Genomic DNA, 19,647 nt, shown 5'->3' on the forward strand with positions numbered 1-19,647 from the left:
TCCCAATGTTTTACACCGTGTTTACATACCAAGAGTAAAACAAACAGACAACCTTGAATCTCCTCGGACAGGTTCAAAGGAAACTGCTCTCAAAAATACCTATTATTAATGTAAAATATAGATAAAGTAAAAAAATAATTATGCAAAAAAAGGAAAAATTAAAAACCTGCACTTTAAACTATGTTAGCTGTCCACCTGAGAGAAACCATCTCCAGCTACAGACAGACCCCCACCCCTCCAACGTGGAGGTGGCTGCACCAATCAGGAGCCTCTCATTCTGCTCTGAGATCTTACCCACAGAGATTTATGGAACAAATATTTTATTCTACTCGTCTCATAGAATGATTCAAATAGGACCCATCCTGTCGCTGCTGTAAATTTATACACAGAGTGGCAATTTCATGGTTTATTGAATTGGACTGTGTGCAGTAATTAACACTGACACAGAGAATAATTACTGCATACAGTGCCCGCACCTAGGACTTCGTAGCCAATGATGACCCCTGTCCACCACAAAGGCACCTCCAATGGAGACGTGAGAGTAACAACTGGACCATGGAGCACCTTTTCCTATAGACCAGGTGTATGGCCAGTTGTGTGTGCTTTGTTTACTTGGGGAAGAGATGGCAGCAGGATGCTCTACGGGGAGAAGGCAGGCAGACAGAGGCAGTGTTATGCTCTGGGCAATGTTCTGCTGGGAAACCTTGGGTCCTGGCATTCATGTGGATGTTACTGTGACATGTACCACCTACAGAGAGATAGTCCCAGACCACGTACACTCCTTCATGGCAATGGTGTTCCCTGATGGCAATGGCCTCTTTCAGCAGGATAATGCCCCCTGCCACACTGCAAACATTGTTCAGGAAGGGTTTGAGGAACATGACAAAGTGTTCAAGGTGTTGCCTTGGCCTCTAAATTCCAAAGATCTCAATCCGATTGAGCATCTGTGGGATGTGCTGGAACAACAAATCCAATCCACGGAGGCCTCACTTTGCAGGACTTAAAGGATCTGCTGCTAATGTCTTGGTGCCAGATCCCACACTACACGTTCAGAGGTCTTGAGGAATCCATGCCTCGACACATCCGAGCTGGTTTGGAAGCATGAGGGGTCCTACACGATATTAGGCAGGTGGTTTTAATGTTGTGGCTGATCAGAGTGTGTGCGTATGTTCCTAATAGATCAGGTAACAGATTCCTACAGGGAACGTCAGCGAGAAGCCGGTCACTCAAAGGAAGTTGGGTAAAATATGACTTGAATAAAAAGGTCTGCGATTCAGCCATTTTAATTATATCTTAATATCAAGCTGGCAATTACCTTCCCTCTTGGTCTGATGATAAATACTCCGTATTTGAGTGGCCTCCTAGTCTTACTTTCTGCTTCTTTATATAAATTTGCTGCTGTCATCCTATCTGCTGCCAATTTAAAGGATGACAAGCATTGCCTGCGAATGTACTAACACTTACCCTACAGCAAACCGAGTTATCCACACTTTAACCGGTGATGAGTTACAGCACGTTTTTCTGGGTGAAATTTAATCTCGCCTCCTGCTCCTGTTGGCAATAACTTGGCTAGTAGAATGTACCTCTCTGTTCCTGGACGTCGAGTTGTCTGGTTACAATTAAATGTCTGTTAGTCCACCCTTTGTACAGCGCTACGGAATCTGATGGCGCTATTTAAATAATAATAATAATAATAGTATACCTATTGTTGCAGCGCTCTGCTATATGTTAGTGCTCTATAAATACGAATGATGACGCAGCCTCGAAGATATTTCATTTTTCTCGTTGTTACCCTTTACAGTGTCAGGGTTCACCCAGCCTGCTCTCTCCTGTGCAATTTTATTATCCCTTTAATAGGACTCACTCTGCGTTAAGGACATCTTTGCTCCTTTTTCGATGACGTTGATTACGACTCCGAGAATGGAAATGCAATACACTTATCTGGAGCAGAGTTCACGCTCTCGTGGAGCTAAGGGTACGGCTAACAGGTTTCTATTTGATTAGATCTCCATCCTGTGCTCAGGAGAGAGCTGATTGAATGGTATTGTTACTCTGCGGGAAAGTGAGGTCCCTGGATACCGGCTATAAATACTGCGCTGCTATTGTGCTAATTTATTGATTTCTTATTTTCTAACCCCGTTCTAAATGCCACACTTAGGGTTAAGGACAAGTTAGATCTAGAATCATGTTGTGCCTGCATTTATGACGGTGTGAGTGATGGAAGCCCTGTTGAGCGAAGAATGACTGTAGTCCTGTCATAACTACGTTTTTTGGAGTGAAATGTTTGTTCGGGTGCCTCTAACAAACATGTGTTAGGGCTATATCAGATAAATACAAATGTATTTCTAATAATTCTCGTTTATCATTACCGCCTTGAATGGTGTGTTTAAGGAAGAGATGTGCTCTCAGTCTTGTCACCATCTCAGTCCAATCTCCGATATTTAAATTATTTGTTTTTCCTAAAGATGCTGAGTTTTATCCACATGCAGACACTGAGGCCTCAGGCTGGCGTTTTATAAACCGATAATGATTTCTTGGCTTAAAAAAAAAAAAAAAACAAAAAAAAAAAACAGGTGAATTAGACAAGCAGATTCCCGAGCCTTCCATAAAACTCAGGTAATTGGATGTAAATATTCGCTGGTCGTCTGTCTGAGAAACCTTCGGCCTTGCTTTCCTTATTGGCTTTTAATTGCCTGCTTACGGAGGCGTGGGCATTTTAATTGAAGTCCTGAGTAGATGGTGCCTGATTTGCTGACCGCCGGCTTAACGTTTCCTGATGATTACCACAATATCTTATCTGTCCAAGGAGAAATGGGCAAGGCCTAACCTTATTATTTCTGGACAGGTGATCCACTATAGTCTTGACTCTCTGACTACATTTCCCAGAGTCCTCAGTGGGCAGCCTGGGGGCTGACCTATGGGCTTGTATCCAATGACCAATGTATCTTATTTACACAGACTGATTTCTAAACACGTTTATTGTAGTTTAAAGACACATTACTGGGAGTATTATTGCTGTGGAGCTCTGTTATACTCTCAGAAACATTACTGGGAGTATTATTGCTGTGGAGCTCTGTTATACACTCAGACACATTACTGGGAGTATTATTGCTATGGAGCTGTGTTATAAACTGGGAGTATTATTGCTGTGGAGCTATGTGATACACTCAGACACATTACTGGGAGTATTATTGCTGTGGAGCTCTGTGATACACTCAGACACATTACTGGGAGTGTTATTGCTGTGGGGCTCTGTTATATACTCAGACACATTACTGGGAGTATTATTGCTGTGGAGCTCTGTTATACACTCGGACACATTACTGGGAGTATTATTGCTGTGGGGCTCCGTTATACACTCAGACACATTACTGGGAGTATTATTGCTGTGGGGCTCTGTTATACACCCAGACACATTACTGGGAGTATTATTGCTGTGGAACTCTGTTATACACTCAGACACATTACTGGGAGTATTATTGCTGTGGGGCTCTGTTATACACCCAGACACATTACTGGGAGTATTATTACTGTGGAGCTCTGTTATACACTCAGACACATTACTGGGAGTATTATTGCTGTGGAGCTGTGTTATACACTCAGACACATTACTGGGAGTATTATTGCTGTGGAGCTGTGTTATACACTCAGACACATTACTGGGAGTATTATTGCTGTGAGCTCTGTTATACACTCAGACACATTACTGGGAGTATTATTGCCGTGGAGCTCTGTTATACACTCAGACACATTACTGGGAGTATTATTGCCGTGGAGCTCTGTTATACACTCAGACACACTAACAATATGGAGCTCCTAGAAAAGAGGGACATTAGGAGAGATAATAGGGACAAAGGGATCTAAGCCCAAAACAGAGACTGTCCCTCCTAAATAGAAACACTTGGGATGTATGTATTTATAATTCCACAGTTAATTGCACACATGTTCATCAATACCAATAAGACCTCATTTATCAGTTTAGCTAGCAAATTGTCACTCTTACCTTTTTTATTTCCTGCTATTATTGACCTCGGATTGTGAAAAACACTTTGCTACAAAAGCGCCGACATATTCCTCAGTGCTGTACAATTAGGGTGAGAAATATATTCAGAGCAATACAAACGGTAAAGGGGGGCCCTCCCGTCACTCAGATCTAGCCAGTAAAGCTCTTTTATACAAAGTGTCTAGATAGACCAGTGAGCTTACAATCTAAGGTAATCTCCATACTTGTTACTTAGATAAACAAAATTAATTATTTTACCGTTTTATTAAAGACACAAAAACCTTGACTTTGGAATTTCAGAATGAGGGAAATAGTTAACCATCGTATCCGGGATCCAATGATTAATAGCTAGGATGGTCAGGAAGGGTGTCCGTTTATTGTCGTTCTCAGAGAAGGAAGTAACAGCCCGTGGGGTTTATCAGCCCTCCACAATTTGCTGATAGTATTAATACACTAACGCCTGTTTATAGCGCAACATCAGTAGTCCGCACAGAAAAGTAAGTAATAATGTATTGATTGTTTTATCGTTTCTCTTTCCATTTTACAGGTAACGTGTTCAGTTATTAAGATTTATGTCATCAGTTCTTAAATGTGTTAAATGTGATCGAACAATGTGTTATTTTTTTATATTAGAATTAATTTAGGATTTATTTACCATTGAATTAAAAAGTAAAAAGTGTGTTTTATTTACTAAATTTTAATGATTTCAAGGATATTTTTTTTTGCTGTTTGTTAAAAGAACCCCAGATTTCAAGGCGTAGGACATCATTTAGCAATGTAAGAATGATGTGTGTTGAAATGTTATTTAAACCAAGCGTCCAATAATTCGACAGATTTACTGGGATCTGGAATCCAACAGTAGCTCATCACCCTTACAGTATTCTGAGAACCCCAGGTGTAATCAGAAATATGACCGAGTTTGTGGGATTATTATTATTATTATTTCTATATTTTATTATTTGGGACTAGTTCCAATTCCTCACAGGAGGTGCGTTAATGGGATCCAAAGAGCTCTATAAATTACTGGGGTGTTCAGTCTGCAGAGTAATATCCAATGGAAAGATGTGTTATCAGTCTAGTATACAGGCTATTTCCTATGGTTAGAATTAAATTAGGTTAAAACGTGCCAGAATCGGGGTACTTTGATGTAGTTGGCGGGATTATAGTATTATTGCCATGCAATGTATCTAGAACACAGATCTTTATTTTACGTGTTTCTAATCTAAATATATCTAAGGTTTTGAATGTATCTATCTTTCAGCTCGTAAAGAACTAGAACGTTTATTACAACATTCTGCATCCTGATGTAAATTAACAGCAATCGTGTAACTTTGTAACAAGTCACTGTGTGTTTGTGATGACACTAATTTCCATCTCCGCTGAGGTCTGCTGAAACGCCAAACATGGCGGCTCCCAGTGATAGTGTTTTACAGATTTCATTTATGTTTTGCGATATTTTACAACTCCATAGACTTCAAAAGTGCAGACGACAGAAAGTCGCAGCGGTTGGTAAAGGGAAATTATACCTGCCTTATTTTTAGATATAATTTTCCTTTAACTCAGCAGGAACAGAACAATGTGATGGAAAATTGCTTCTCTGTGTTGAAAAATAGTATTAATGGTCAGAACGTAACGTATCACAAATAACTAACTTCAAAAAGGATAAAAAATCCACCTTTATCCGGCACAGCTGGAAATTCTCCATTAGTTTCTCTGGATAATGTTACAGGGATACGTTACAGTTTATTCACCATAGTGTGATTGGTGAGAATTCGCAGTGAATTCAAGTCTGGCTGTTTTGCCATGAAAGTGACGTTAAATTCTCACTTCATTGAATAGTCCTGGTAGTATCAGCCATGTAGTCATATTGTTGCCTTTTGGTCCGTATAACCTGTCTGCAATATAAGCAGCGAGTCGGGCCAGAGGTATGCTGGGAAATATTCAGCATGGATAACTTTAATTGTATTGTGATCAATGTACATGTTGTTTTCAGAGGTTCATTCACTTAACGGAGCGTTGTGGTGAACTGACAATAGCCTTGATTTAACGTCATTGGATATTATACCTTGATTTAACGTCATTGGATATTATACCTTGATTTAATGTCTTTGGATATTATACCTTGATTTAACGTCATTGGATATTATACCTTGATTTAACGTCATTGGATATTATACCTTGATTTAATGTCTCTGGATATTATACCTTGATTTAACGTCTTTGGATATTATACCTTGATTTAATGTCTTTGGATATTATATCTTGATTTAATGTCTTTGGATATTATACCTTGATTTAATGTCTTTGGATATTATACCTTGATTTAACGTCTTTGGATATTATACCTTGATTTAATGTCTTTGGATATTATACCTTGATTTAATGTCATTGGATATTATACCTTGATTTAATGTCATTGGATATTATACCTTGATTTAATGTCATTGGATATTATACCTTGATTTAACGTCTTTGGATATTATACCTTGATTTAACGTCTTTGGATATTATACCTTGATTTAATGTCATTGGATATTATACCTTGATTTAATGTCTTTGGATATTATACCTTGATTTAATGTCATTGGATATTATACCTTGATTTAATGTCATTGGATATTATACCTTGATTTAACGTCTTTGGATATTATACCTTGATTTAATGTCATTGGATATTATATCTTGATTTAATGTCTTTGGATATTATACCTTGATTTAATGTCTTTGGATATTATACCTTGATTTAATGTCATTGGATATTATACCTTGATTTAACGTCTTTGGATATTATACCTTGATTTAATGTCTTTGGATATTATACCTTGATTTAATGTCATTGGATATTATACCTTGATTTAACGTCTTTGGATATTATACCTTGATTTAATGTCTTTGGATATTATACCTTGATTTAATGTCTTTGGATATTATACCTTGATTTAATGTCATTGGATATTATACCTTGATTTAATGTCATTGGATATTATACCTTGATTTAATGTAATTGGATATTATACCTTGATTTAATGTCTTTGGATATTATACCTTGATTTAATGTCATTGGATATTATACCTTGATTTAATGTCTCTGGATATTATACCTTGATTTAACGTCTTTGGATATTATACCTTGATTTAATGTCTTTGGATATTATACCTTGATTTAATGTCTTTGGATATTATACCTTGATTTAATGTCATTGGATATTATACCTTGATTTAACGTCTTTGGATATTATACCTTGATTTAATGTCTTTGGATATTATACCTTGATTTAATGTCATTGGATATTATACCTTGATTTAACGTCTTTGGATATTATACCTTGATTTAATGTCTTTGGATATTATACCTTGATTTAATGTCATTGGATATTATACCTTGATTTAATGTCATTGGATATTATACCTTGATTTAATGTAATTGGATATTATACCTTGATTTAATGTCATTGGATATTATACCTTGATTTAATGTCATTGGATATTATACCTTGATTTAATGTCATTGGATATTATACCTTGATTTAATGTAATTGGATATTATACCTTGATTTAATGTCTTTGGATATTATACCTTGATTTAATGTCTTTGGATATTATACCTTGATTTAATGTCATTGGATATTATACCTTGATTTAATGTCTTTGGATATTATACCTTGATTTAATGTCATTGGATATTATACCTTGATTTAATGTCTCTGGATATTATACCTTGATTTAATGTCTTTGGATATTATACCTTGATTTAATGTCATTGGATATTATACCTTGATTTAATGTCATTGGATATTATACCTTGATTTAATGTCATTGGATATTATACCTTGATTTAATGTCTCTGGATATTATACCTTGATTTAACGTCATTGGATATTATACCTTGATTTAATGTCTCTGGATATTATACCTTGATTTAATGTCTTTGGATATTATACCTTGATTTAATGTCTTTGGATATTATACCTTGATTTAATGTCTTTGGATATTATACCTTGATTTAATGTCTTTGGATATTATACCTTGATTTAATGTCATTGGATATTATACCTTGATTTAATGTCTTTGGATATTATACCTTGATTTAATGTCATTGGATATTATACCTTGATTTAATGTCTCTGGATATTATACCTTGATTTAATGTCTTTGGATATTATACCTTGATTTAATGTCTCTGGATATTATACCTTGATTTAACGTCATTGGATATTATACCTTGATTTAATGTCTCTGGATATTATACCTTGATTTAATGTCTTTGGATATTATACCTTGATTTAATGTCTTTGGATATTATACCTTGATTTAATGTCTTTGGATATTATACCTTGATTTAATGTCTTTGGATATTATACCTTGATTTAATGTCATTGGATATTATACCTTGATTTAATGTCTTTGGATATTATACCTTGATTTAATGTCATTGGATATTATACCTTGATTTAATGTCTCTGGATATTATACCTTGATTTAATGTCTTTGGATATTATACCTTGATTTAATGTCATTGGATATTATACCTTGATTTAATGTCTCTGGATATTATACCTTGATTTAATGTCTTTGGATATTATACCTTGATTTAATGTCATTGGATATTATACCTTGATTTAATGTCATTGGATATTATACCTTGATTTAATGTCATTGGATATTATACCTTGATTTAATGTCTCTGGATATTATACCTTGATTTAATGTCTTTGGATATTATACCTTGATTTAATGTCTTTGGATATTATACCTTGATTTAATGTCTTTGGATATTATACCTTGATTTAACGTCATTGGATATTATACCTTGATTTAACGTCTTTGGATATTATACCTTGATTTAATGTCATTGGATATTATACCTTGATTTAATGTCATTGGATATTATACCTTGATTTAATGTCTCTGGATATTATACCTTGATTTAATGTCTTTGGATATTATACCTTGATTTAATGTCATTGGATATTATACCTTGATTTAACGTCTTTGGATATTATACCTTGATTTAATGTCATTGGATATTATACCTTGATTTAATGTCATTGGATATTATACCTTGATTTAATGTCTCTGGATATTATACCTTGATTTAATGTCTTTGGATATTATACCTTGATTTAATGTCATTGGATATTATACCTTGATTTAATGTCATTGGATATTATACCTTGATTTAATGTCTTTGGATATTATACCTTGATTTAATGTCATTGGATATTATACCTTGATTTAATGTCTTTGGATATTATACCTTGATTTAACGTCTTTGGATATTATACCTTGATTTAATGTCTTTGGATATTATACCTTGATTTAATGTCATTGGATATTATACCTTGATTTAATGTCTTTGGATATTATACCTTGATTTAATGTCTTTGGATATTATACCTTGATTTAATATCTTTGGATATTATACCTTGATTTAATGTCATTGGATATTATACCTTGATTTAATGTCTTTGGATATTATACCTTGATTTAACGTCTTTGGATATTATACCTTGATTTAATGTCATTGGATATTATACCTTGATTTAATGTCTTTGGATATTATACCTTGATTTAATGTCATTGGATATTATACCTTGATTTAATGTCATTGGATATTATACCTTGATTTAATGTCTTTGGATATTATACCTTGATTTAACGTCTTTGGATATTATACCTTGATTTAATGTCATTGGATATTATACCTTGATTTAATGTCTTTGGATATTATACCTTGATTTAATGTCATTGGATATTATACCTTGATTTAACGTCATTGGATATTATACCTTGATTTAATGTCTTTGGATATTATACCTTGATTTAACGTCTTTGGATATTATACCTTGATTTAACGTCATTGGATATTATACCTTGATTTAACGTCTTTGGATATTATACCTTGATTTAACGTCATTGGATATTATACCTTGATTTAACGTCATTGGATATTATACCTTGATTTAACGTCTTTGGATATTATACCTTGATTTAATGTCTTTGGATATTATACCTTGATTTAACGTCATTGGATATTATACCTTGATTTAATGTCTTTGGATATTATACCTTGATTTAACGTCTTTGGATATTATACCTTGATTTAATGTCTTTGGATATTATACCTTGATTTAACGTCTTTGGATATTATACCTTGATTTAATGTCTTTGGATATTATACCTTGATTTAATGTCATTGGATATTATACCTTGATTTAATGTCTTTGGATATTATACCTTGATTTAATGTCTTTGGATATTATACCTTGATTTAATGTCATTGGATATTATACCTTGATTTAATGTCTTTGGATATTATACCTTGATTTAATGTCTTTGGATATTATACCTTGATTTAATGTCTTTGGATATTATACCTTGATTTAATGTCTTTGGATATTATACCTTGATTTAATGTCTTTGGATATTATACCTTGATTTAACGTCTTTGGATATTATACCTTGATTTAATGTCATTGGATATTATACCTTGATTTAATGTCTTTGGATATTATACCTTGATTTAACGTCATTGGATATTATACCTTGATTTAATGTCTTTGGATATTATACCTTGATTTAACGTCTTTGGATATTATACCTTGATTTAATATCTTTGGATATTATACCTTGATTTAATGTCTTTGGATATTATACCTTGATTTAACGTCTTTGGATATTATACCTTGATTTAATGTCTTTGGATATTATACCTTGATTTAATGTCATTGGATATTATACCTTGATTTAATGTCTTTGGATATTATACCTTGATTTAATGTCATTGGATATTATACCTTGATTTAATGTCATTGGATATTATACCTTGATTTAATGTCATTGGATATTATACCTTGATTTAATGTCTTTGGATATTATACCTTGATTTAATGTCATTGGATATTATACCTTGATTTAATGTCTTTGGATATTATACCTTGATTTAATGTCATTGGATATTATACCTTGATTTAATGTCTTTGGATATTATACCTTGATTTAATGTCTTTGGATATTATACCTTGATTTAACGTCATTGGATATTATACCTTGATTTAATGTCTTTGGATATTATACCTTGATTTAATGTCTTTGGATATTATACCTTGATTTAATGTCATTGGATATTATACCTTGATTTAATGTCTTTGGATATTATACCTTGATTTAATGTCTTTGGATATTATACCTTGATTTAATGTCATTGGATATTATACCTTGATTTAATGTCTTTGGATATTATACCTTGATTTAACGTCTTTGGATATTATACCTTGATTTAATGTCATTGGATATTATATCTTGATTTAATGTCTTTGGATATTATACCTTGATTTAATGTCATTGGATATTATACCTTGATTTAATGTCTTTGGATATTATACCTTGATTTAATGTCTTTGGATATTATACCTTGATTTAATGTCTTTGGATATTATACCTTGATTTAATGTCATTGGATATTATACCTTGATTTAATGTCTTTGGATATTATACCTTGATTTAATGTCATTGGATATTATACCTTGATTTAATGTCATTGGATATTATACCTTGATTTAACGTCATTGGATATTATACCTTGATTTAATGTCTTTGGATATTATACCTTGATTTAATGTCTTTGGATATTATACCTTGATTTAATGTCATTGGATATTATACCTTGATTTAATGTCTTTGGATATTATACCTTGATTTAATGTCATTGGATATTATACCTTGATTTAATGTCATTGGATATTATACCTTGATTTAATGTCTTTGGATATTATACCTTGATTTAATGTCATTGGATATTATACCTTGATTTAATGTCTTTGGATATTATACCTTGATTTAACGTCTTTGGATATTATACCTTGATTTAATGTCTTTGGATATTATACCTTGATTTAATGTCATTGGATATTATACCTTGATTTAATGTCTTTGGATATTATACCTTGATTTAATGTCTTTGGATATTATACCTTGATTTAATATCTTTGGATATTATACCTTGATTTAATGTCATTGGATATTATACCTTGATTTAATGTCTTTGGATATTATACCTTGATTTAACGTCTTTGGATATTATACCTTGATTTAATGTCATTGGATATTATACCTTGATTTAATGTCTTTGGATATTATACCTTGATTTAATGTCATTGGATATTATACCTTGATTTAATGTCATTGGATATTATACCTTGATTTAATGTCTTTGGATATTATACCTTGATTTAACGTCTTTGGATATTATACCTTGATTTAATGTCATTGGATATTATACCTTGATTTAATGTCTTTGGATATTATACCTTGATTTAATGTCATTGGATATTATACCTTGATTTAACGTCATTGGATATTATACCTTGATTTAACGTCTTTGGATATTATACCTTGATTTAACGTCTTTGGATATTATACCTTGATTTAATGTCATTGGATATTATACCTTGATTTAATGTCTTTGGATATTATACCTTGATTTAACGTCTTTGGATATTATACCTTGATTTAACGTCATTGGATATTATACCTTGATTTAACGTCTTTGGATATTATACCTTGATTTAATGTCATTGGATATTATACCTTGATTTAATGTCTTTGGATATTATACCTTGATTTAACGTCTTTGGATATTATACCTTGATTTAACGTCATTGGATATTATACCTTGATTTAACGTCTTTGGATATTATACCTTGATTTAACGTCATTGGATATTATACCTTGATTTAACGTCATTGGATATTATACCTTGATTTAACGTCTTTGGATATTATACCTTGATTTAATGTCTTTGGATATTATACCTTGATTTAACGTCATTGGATATTATACCTTGATTTAATGTCTTTGGATATTATACCTTGATTTAACGTCTTTGGATATTATACCTTGATTTAATGTCTTTGGATATTATACCTTGATTTAACGTCATTGGATATTATACCTTGATTTAATGTCTTTGGATATTATACCTTGATTTAACGTCTTTGGATATTATACCTTGATTTAATATCTTTGGATATTATACCTTGATTTAATGTCTTTGGATATTATACCTTGATTTAATGTCATTGGATATTATACCTTGATTTAATGTCTTTGGATATTATACCTTGATTTAATGTCTTTGGATATTATACCTTGATTTAATGTCATTGGATATTATACCTTGATTTAATGTCTTTGGATATTATACCTTCATTTAATGTCTTTGGATATTATACCTTGATTTAATGTCATTGGATATTATACCTTGATTTAATGTCTTTGGATATTATACCTTGATTTAATGTCTTTGGATATTATACCTTGATTTAATGTCTTTGGATATTATACCTTGATTTAACGTCTTTGGATATTATACCTTGATTTAATGTCATTGGATATTATACCTTGATTTAATGTCTTTGGATATTATACCTTGATTTAACGTCATTGGATATTATACCTTGATTTAATGTCTTTGGATATTATACCTTGATTTAACGTCTTTGGATATTATACCTTGATTTAATGTCTTTGGATATTATACCTTGATTTAATGTCTTTGGATATTATACCTTGATTTAATGTCTTTGGATATTATACCTTGATTTAATGTCTTTGGATATTATACCTTGATTTAATGTCATTGGATATTATACCTTGATTTAATGTCTTTGGATGTTATACCTTGATTTAATGTCATTGGATATTATACCTTGATTTAATGTCTTTGGATATTATACCTTGATTTAACGTCTTTGGATATTATACCTTGATTTAATGTCTTTGGATATTATACCTTGATTTAACATCTTTGGATATTATACCTTGATTTAATGTCTTTGGATATTATACCTTGATTTAACGTCTTTGGATATTATACCTTGATTTAATGTCTTTGGATATTATACCTTGATTTAATGTCATTGGATATTATACCTTGATTTAATGTCTTTGGATATTATACCTTGATTTAATGTCTTTGGATATTATACCTTGATTTAATGTCATTGGATATTATACCTTGATTTAATGTCTTTGGATATTATACCTTGATTTAACGTCTTTGGATATTATACCTTGATTTAATGTCATTGGATATTATATCTTGATTTAATGTCTTTGGATATTATACCTTGATTTAATGTCATTGGATATTATACCTTGATTTAATGTCTTTGGATATTATACCTTGATTTAATGTCTTTGGATATTATACCTTGATTTAATGTCATTGGATATTATACCTTGATTTAATGTCATTGGATATTATACCTTGATTTAACGTCATTGGATATTATACCTTGATTTAATGTCTTTGGATATTATACCTTGATTTAATGTCTTTGGATATTATACCTTGATTTAATGTCTTTGGATATTATACCTTGATTTAATGTCTTTGGATATTATACCTTGATTTAATGTCATTGGATATTATACCTTGATTTAACGTCATTGGATATTATACCTTGATTTAACGTCATTGGATATTATACCTTGATTTAATGTCTTTGGATATTATACCTTGATTTAATGTCTTTGGATATTATACCTTGATTTAATGTCATTGGATATTATACCTTGATTTAATGTCTTTGGATATTATACCTTGATTTAATGTCATTGGATATTATACCTTGATTTAATGTCTTTGGATATTATACCTTGATTTAATGTCATTGGATATTATACCTTGATTTAATGTCATTGGATATTATACCTTGATTTAACGTCATTGGATATTATACCTTGATTTAATGTCTTTGGATATTATACCTTGATTTAACGTCTTTGGATATTATACCTTGATTTAATGTCATTGGATATTATACCTTGATTTAACGTCATTGGATATTATACCTTGATTTAATGTCTTTGGATATTATACCTTGATTTAACGTCTTTGGATATTATACCTTGATTTAATGTCATTGGATATTATACCTTGATTTAATGTCATTGGATATTATATCTTGATTTAATGTCATTGGATATTATACCTTGATTTAATGTCTTTGGATATTATACCTTGATTTAATGTCATTGGATATTATACCTTGATTTAACGTCTTTGGATATTATACCTTGATTTAATGTCATTGGATATTATACCTTGATTTAATGTCATTGGATATTATATCTTGATTTAATGTCATTGGATATTATACCTTGATTTAATGTCTTTGGATATTATACCTTGATTTAACGTCTTTGGATATTATACCTTGATTTAATGTCATTGGATATTATACCTTGATTTAATGTCTTTGGATATTATACCTTGATTTAATGTCATTGGATATTATACCTTGATTCAATGTCTTTGGATATTATACCTTGATTTAATGTCATTGGATATTATACCTTGATTTAATGTCATTGGATATTATACCTTGATTTAACGTCATTGGATATTATACCTTGATTTAATGTCATTGGATATTATACCTTGATTTAATGTCATTGGATATTATATCTTGATTTAATGTCATTGGATATTATACCTTGATTTAATGTCTTTGGATATTATACCTTGATTTAACGTCTTTGGATATTATACCTTGATTTAATGTCATTGGATATTATACCTTGATTTAATGTCTTTGGATATTATACCTTGATTTAATGTCATTGGATATTATACCTTGATTTAATGTCTTTGGATATTATACCTTGATTTAATGTCATTGGATATTATACCTTGATTTAATGTCTTTGGATATTATACCTTGATTTAATGTAATTGGATATTATACCTTGATTTAATGTCATTGGATATTATACCTTGATTTAATGTCTTTGGATATTATACCTTGATTTAATGTCTTTGGATATTATACCTTGATTTAACGTCTTTGGATATTATACCTTGATTTAATGTCATTGGATATTATACCTTGATTTAACGTCATTGGATATTATACCTTGATTTAATGTCATTGGATATTATACCTTGATTTAATGTCATTGGATATTATACCTTGATTTAATGTCTTTGGATATTATACCTTGATTTAACGTCATTGGATATTATACCTTGATTTAATGTCATTGGATATTATACCTTGATTTAACGTCATTGGATATTATACCTTGATTTAATGTCTTTGGATATTATACCTTGATTTAATGTCTTTGGATATTATACCTTGATTTAATGTCATTGGATATTATACCTTGATTTAATGTCATTGGATATTATACCTTGATTTAATGTCTTTGGATATTATACCTTGATTTAATGTCATTGGATATTATACCTTGATTTAATGTCTTTGGATATTATACCTTGATTTAACGTCTTTGGATATTATACCTTGATTTAACGTCTTTGGATATTATACCTTGATTTAACGTCTTTGGATATTATACCTTGATTTAATGTCATTGGATATTATACCTTGATTTAATGTCATTGGATATTATACCTTGATTTAATGTCATTGGATATTATACCTTGATTTAATGTCATTGGATATTATACCTTGATTTAATGTCTTTGGATATTATACCTTGATTTAATGTCTTTGGATATTATACCTTGATTTAATGTCATTGGATATTATACCTTGATTTAATGTCTTTGGATATTATACCTTGATTTAATGTCATTGGATATTATACCTTGATTTAATGTCTTTGGATATTATACCTTGATTTAATGTCTTTGGATATTATACCTTGATTTAATGTCTTTGGATATTATACCTTGATTTAATGTCATTGGATATTATACCTTGATTTAATGTCATTGGATATTATACCTTGATTTAATGTCTTTGGATATTATACCTTGATTTAATGTCTTTGGATATTATACCTTGATTTAATGTCATTGGATATTATACCTTGATTTAACGTCATTGGATATTATACCTTGATTTAATGTCTTTGGATATTATACCTTGATTTAACGTCATTGGATATTATACCTTGATTTAATGTCTTTGGATATTATACCTTGATTTAATGTCTTTGGATATTATACCTTGATTTAATGTCTTTGGATATTATACCTTGATTTAATGTCTTTGGATATTATACCTTGATTTAACGTCATTGGATATTATACTTTGATTTAAAGGACCACTCTAGGCACCCAGACCACTTCAGCTTAATGAAGTGGTCTGGGTGCCAGGTCCTTCTAGGGTTAACCCATTTTTTCAGAAACATAGCAGTTTCAGAGAAACTGCTATGTTTATGAATGGGTTAAGCCTTCCCCCTATGTCCTCTAGTGGCCGTCTCATTGACAGCCGCTAGAGGCGCTTGCGTGCTTCTCACTGTGATTTTCACAGTGAGAGCACGCCAGCGTCCATAGGAAAGCATTGTGAATGCTTTCCTATGTGACCGACTGAATGCGCGCGCAGTTCTTGCCGCGCGTGCGCATTCAGCCGACAGGGAGGAGAAGAGGAGGATCGGAGGAGGAGAGCAGGAGGAGATCTCTCCGCCCAGCGCTGGAAAAAGGTAAGTTTTTACCCCTTTCCCCTTTCCAGAGCCGGGCGGGAGGGGGTCCCTGAGGGTGGGGGCACCCTCAGGGCACTCTAGTGCCAGGAAAACGAGTATGCTTTCCTGGCACTAGAGTGGTCCTTTAATGTCATTAGATAAGCTCTTCAGATGATTGCAGTGTGTTAGAAAATCCGTATCACATCATTTATCTCCAGAAGTCGCCATTAAAGTCTATAGGAATTTTTGTAGAGGTTTTTCTAACAGATTGTGCGATTGTGTTATTTAATCCTGAAGCCTATTTACCACAATTCACTATTTAGTGGATAAACCCCCAGTTTAAAGCACCCATCCCTTTAATTCCTTGACCTTCCCTTCCATTTCGTGTGACCCAATCTATGAAATCGCTGGCGTTTGAGGGTTCTGGTCCGGCAAGCTTCATTACTCTGTCAGCGTTTCTCCGTCTGTCAGCAGATCCCACGTGGCTCCGGCTGCTGCGTGGAGCAGTTTTTCATAGTTTATTTTAGCTGAGAAACTGTACGTCCAGGATCCATTTTTCCTCATTAGCCGCACGGTTTTAAAATCTCTATAAAATGCCTGCTAGTTGGTGTGGGTTTTGATGAATGTGCAATTATCCTAAAAATAGTCGCTGCGCCAGAGCGAGTGATTTATTTGTTGTTGTCAAGTGATGTTTGGGGGGAGAGGAGCGTGAATTTGGTGTAAGCGGTGGGAAACAATGAATGTGCAAGGAGATCTGGGGGACCGGGAAAAGTAGCGAAATAGTTCAATGATGTCAGATGCTCGCCAGTGAGGTGCAGAGAACAGCACCTATATACATGGACCTAACTAAACACCGGCACGCCAGCTTTATCCTACCAGTGATTTCATAAAAGGAGCTCGAGCGATAATAAATGCGATACACAATCCTGTCTTTAATACCTGCTAACCCACCACAACATCCTGCTTAGTAAATAGGCCACCTAGAATTTATTCATGCCCAAAATAATCGAATTGATTGTTTTCTGTAACAACTTGTACAGATCAGACACGGTTTTTACATGTGTGATTGAAACACGGGATTTAACAAGTGAAAATTAACAAAGCTGCCTATAAAGCTGCAGACGTGTAAACTGCGAAAGCAGGTAAGGGGTACACAAAGGAGCAATTCTAATAAATGTGAAACCTTTAAAGGACTGTAAATAGGTTGGGGGGGGGGGGGGGGGGGGAGGGAGGTGACTTTTGAAAAACCAAAGTGAATTAAAGGTTAAATACAAAATCTAGCCAAAAAAGTGATTGGCAACTACACTACAGTCTCAGATCCAAAAATATAAAGCGAATTGAAAGTGAGTCTCAGACCTCAGAGTTTTCAGACCAAAATAATGTAAATGAAAACAAAATGTATTTGGTTTTGGAAATTTCGGCTTAAAATTTTACATTTACTTCCGCACATAAGTGAATAACTCTGGCTCCAGTCCCTCAATGTAGGAGTTAATCCACCACTAGGCTTATTTCTCAAGTGTGAATTTTATGGTCTTTCAAGGTGAATTTCATATTCTCATTCAAATTTGAATTTCATGTAAAAATCAATGCAGACAAACATTTAGCAGAGAACGTTCGAATGATCCTGTAAAGATTGTGTCCATATCACGTCGGCCAAGTCTTTCTGCATGCTTGGGAAATAATCTCAGACTAAACGTCAACTCAAAGAACTCTTCAAAGGACAGCGGGTAGCAAATTGTCACTTTCATTATTTAAACATTTATTACATGTAATTAAACTTAGTAATGATATATATATATCTATATATACTTTTTAAAATCCTGTATATTGATTTTTTTGGGGGGGAAAATGTCACTTTTCCATCTGGTTGAGCGGCCATGTTGGTTCTACTAATATCTGACGATAACTGTTGCTCAACCTATTAGAGCAATCAGAGCAGCAGTTGGTCAGATAACAGCCCAAGATTCTAACTCACCAGATAAAGAGATACATTTTTTCAAAAAAAATCAATATCCATCATTAAAAAATATATAATTAGGCTTTATTAAATGTAATAAACTAAAAAAAAAATAAGAAATGAAAACGTGATAGCTGTCCTTTAAGTCTGTAACCAGAAGAGGAATTAAAGTTTTTTCTCTTTAAGCGATTACCTTACACTGAATGAGCCAAGGAACGTGATATAACAAACAGGGATCTAACAGAGA

General features: G+C 32.2%; 1 protein-coding gene across 2 annotated transcripts in view; it reads left to right on the plus strand.

Moving 5' to 3' along the window:
* SEMA5B (semaphorin 5B) overlaps positions 1-19,647 on the plus strand; it is a 323,405-nt gene that overhangs the window by 103,650 nt on the left and 200,108 nt on the right. The window contains exon 1 of one of the 2 annotated variants that reach the window (XM_063429187.1): positions 4,488-4,500. The exons of the other annotated variant lie outside the window; for it this stretch is intronic. The gene's annotated coding sequence lies outside the window, so the exon portion shown is untranslated. Of the gene's footprint in view, positions 1-4,487; positions 4,501-19,647 lie in introns of those variants that run through there. 2 annotated transcript variants of the gene reach the window in all.

Source organism: Pelobates fuscus, chromosome 8 (genome assembly GCF_036172605.1).
Source record: "Pelobates fuscus isolate aPelFus1 chromosome 8, aPelFus1.pri, whole genome shotgun sequence".
In the NCBI taxonomy this organism is placed as follows: Eukaryota; Metazoa; Chordata; class Amphibia; order Anura; family Pelobatidae; genus Pelobates; species Pelobates fuscus.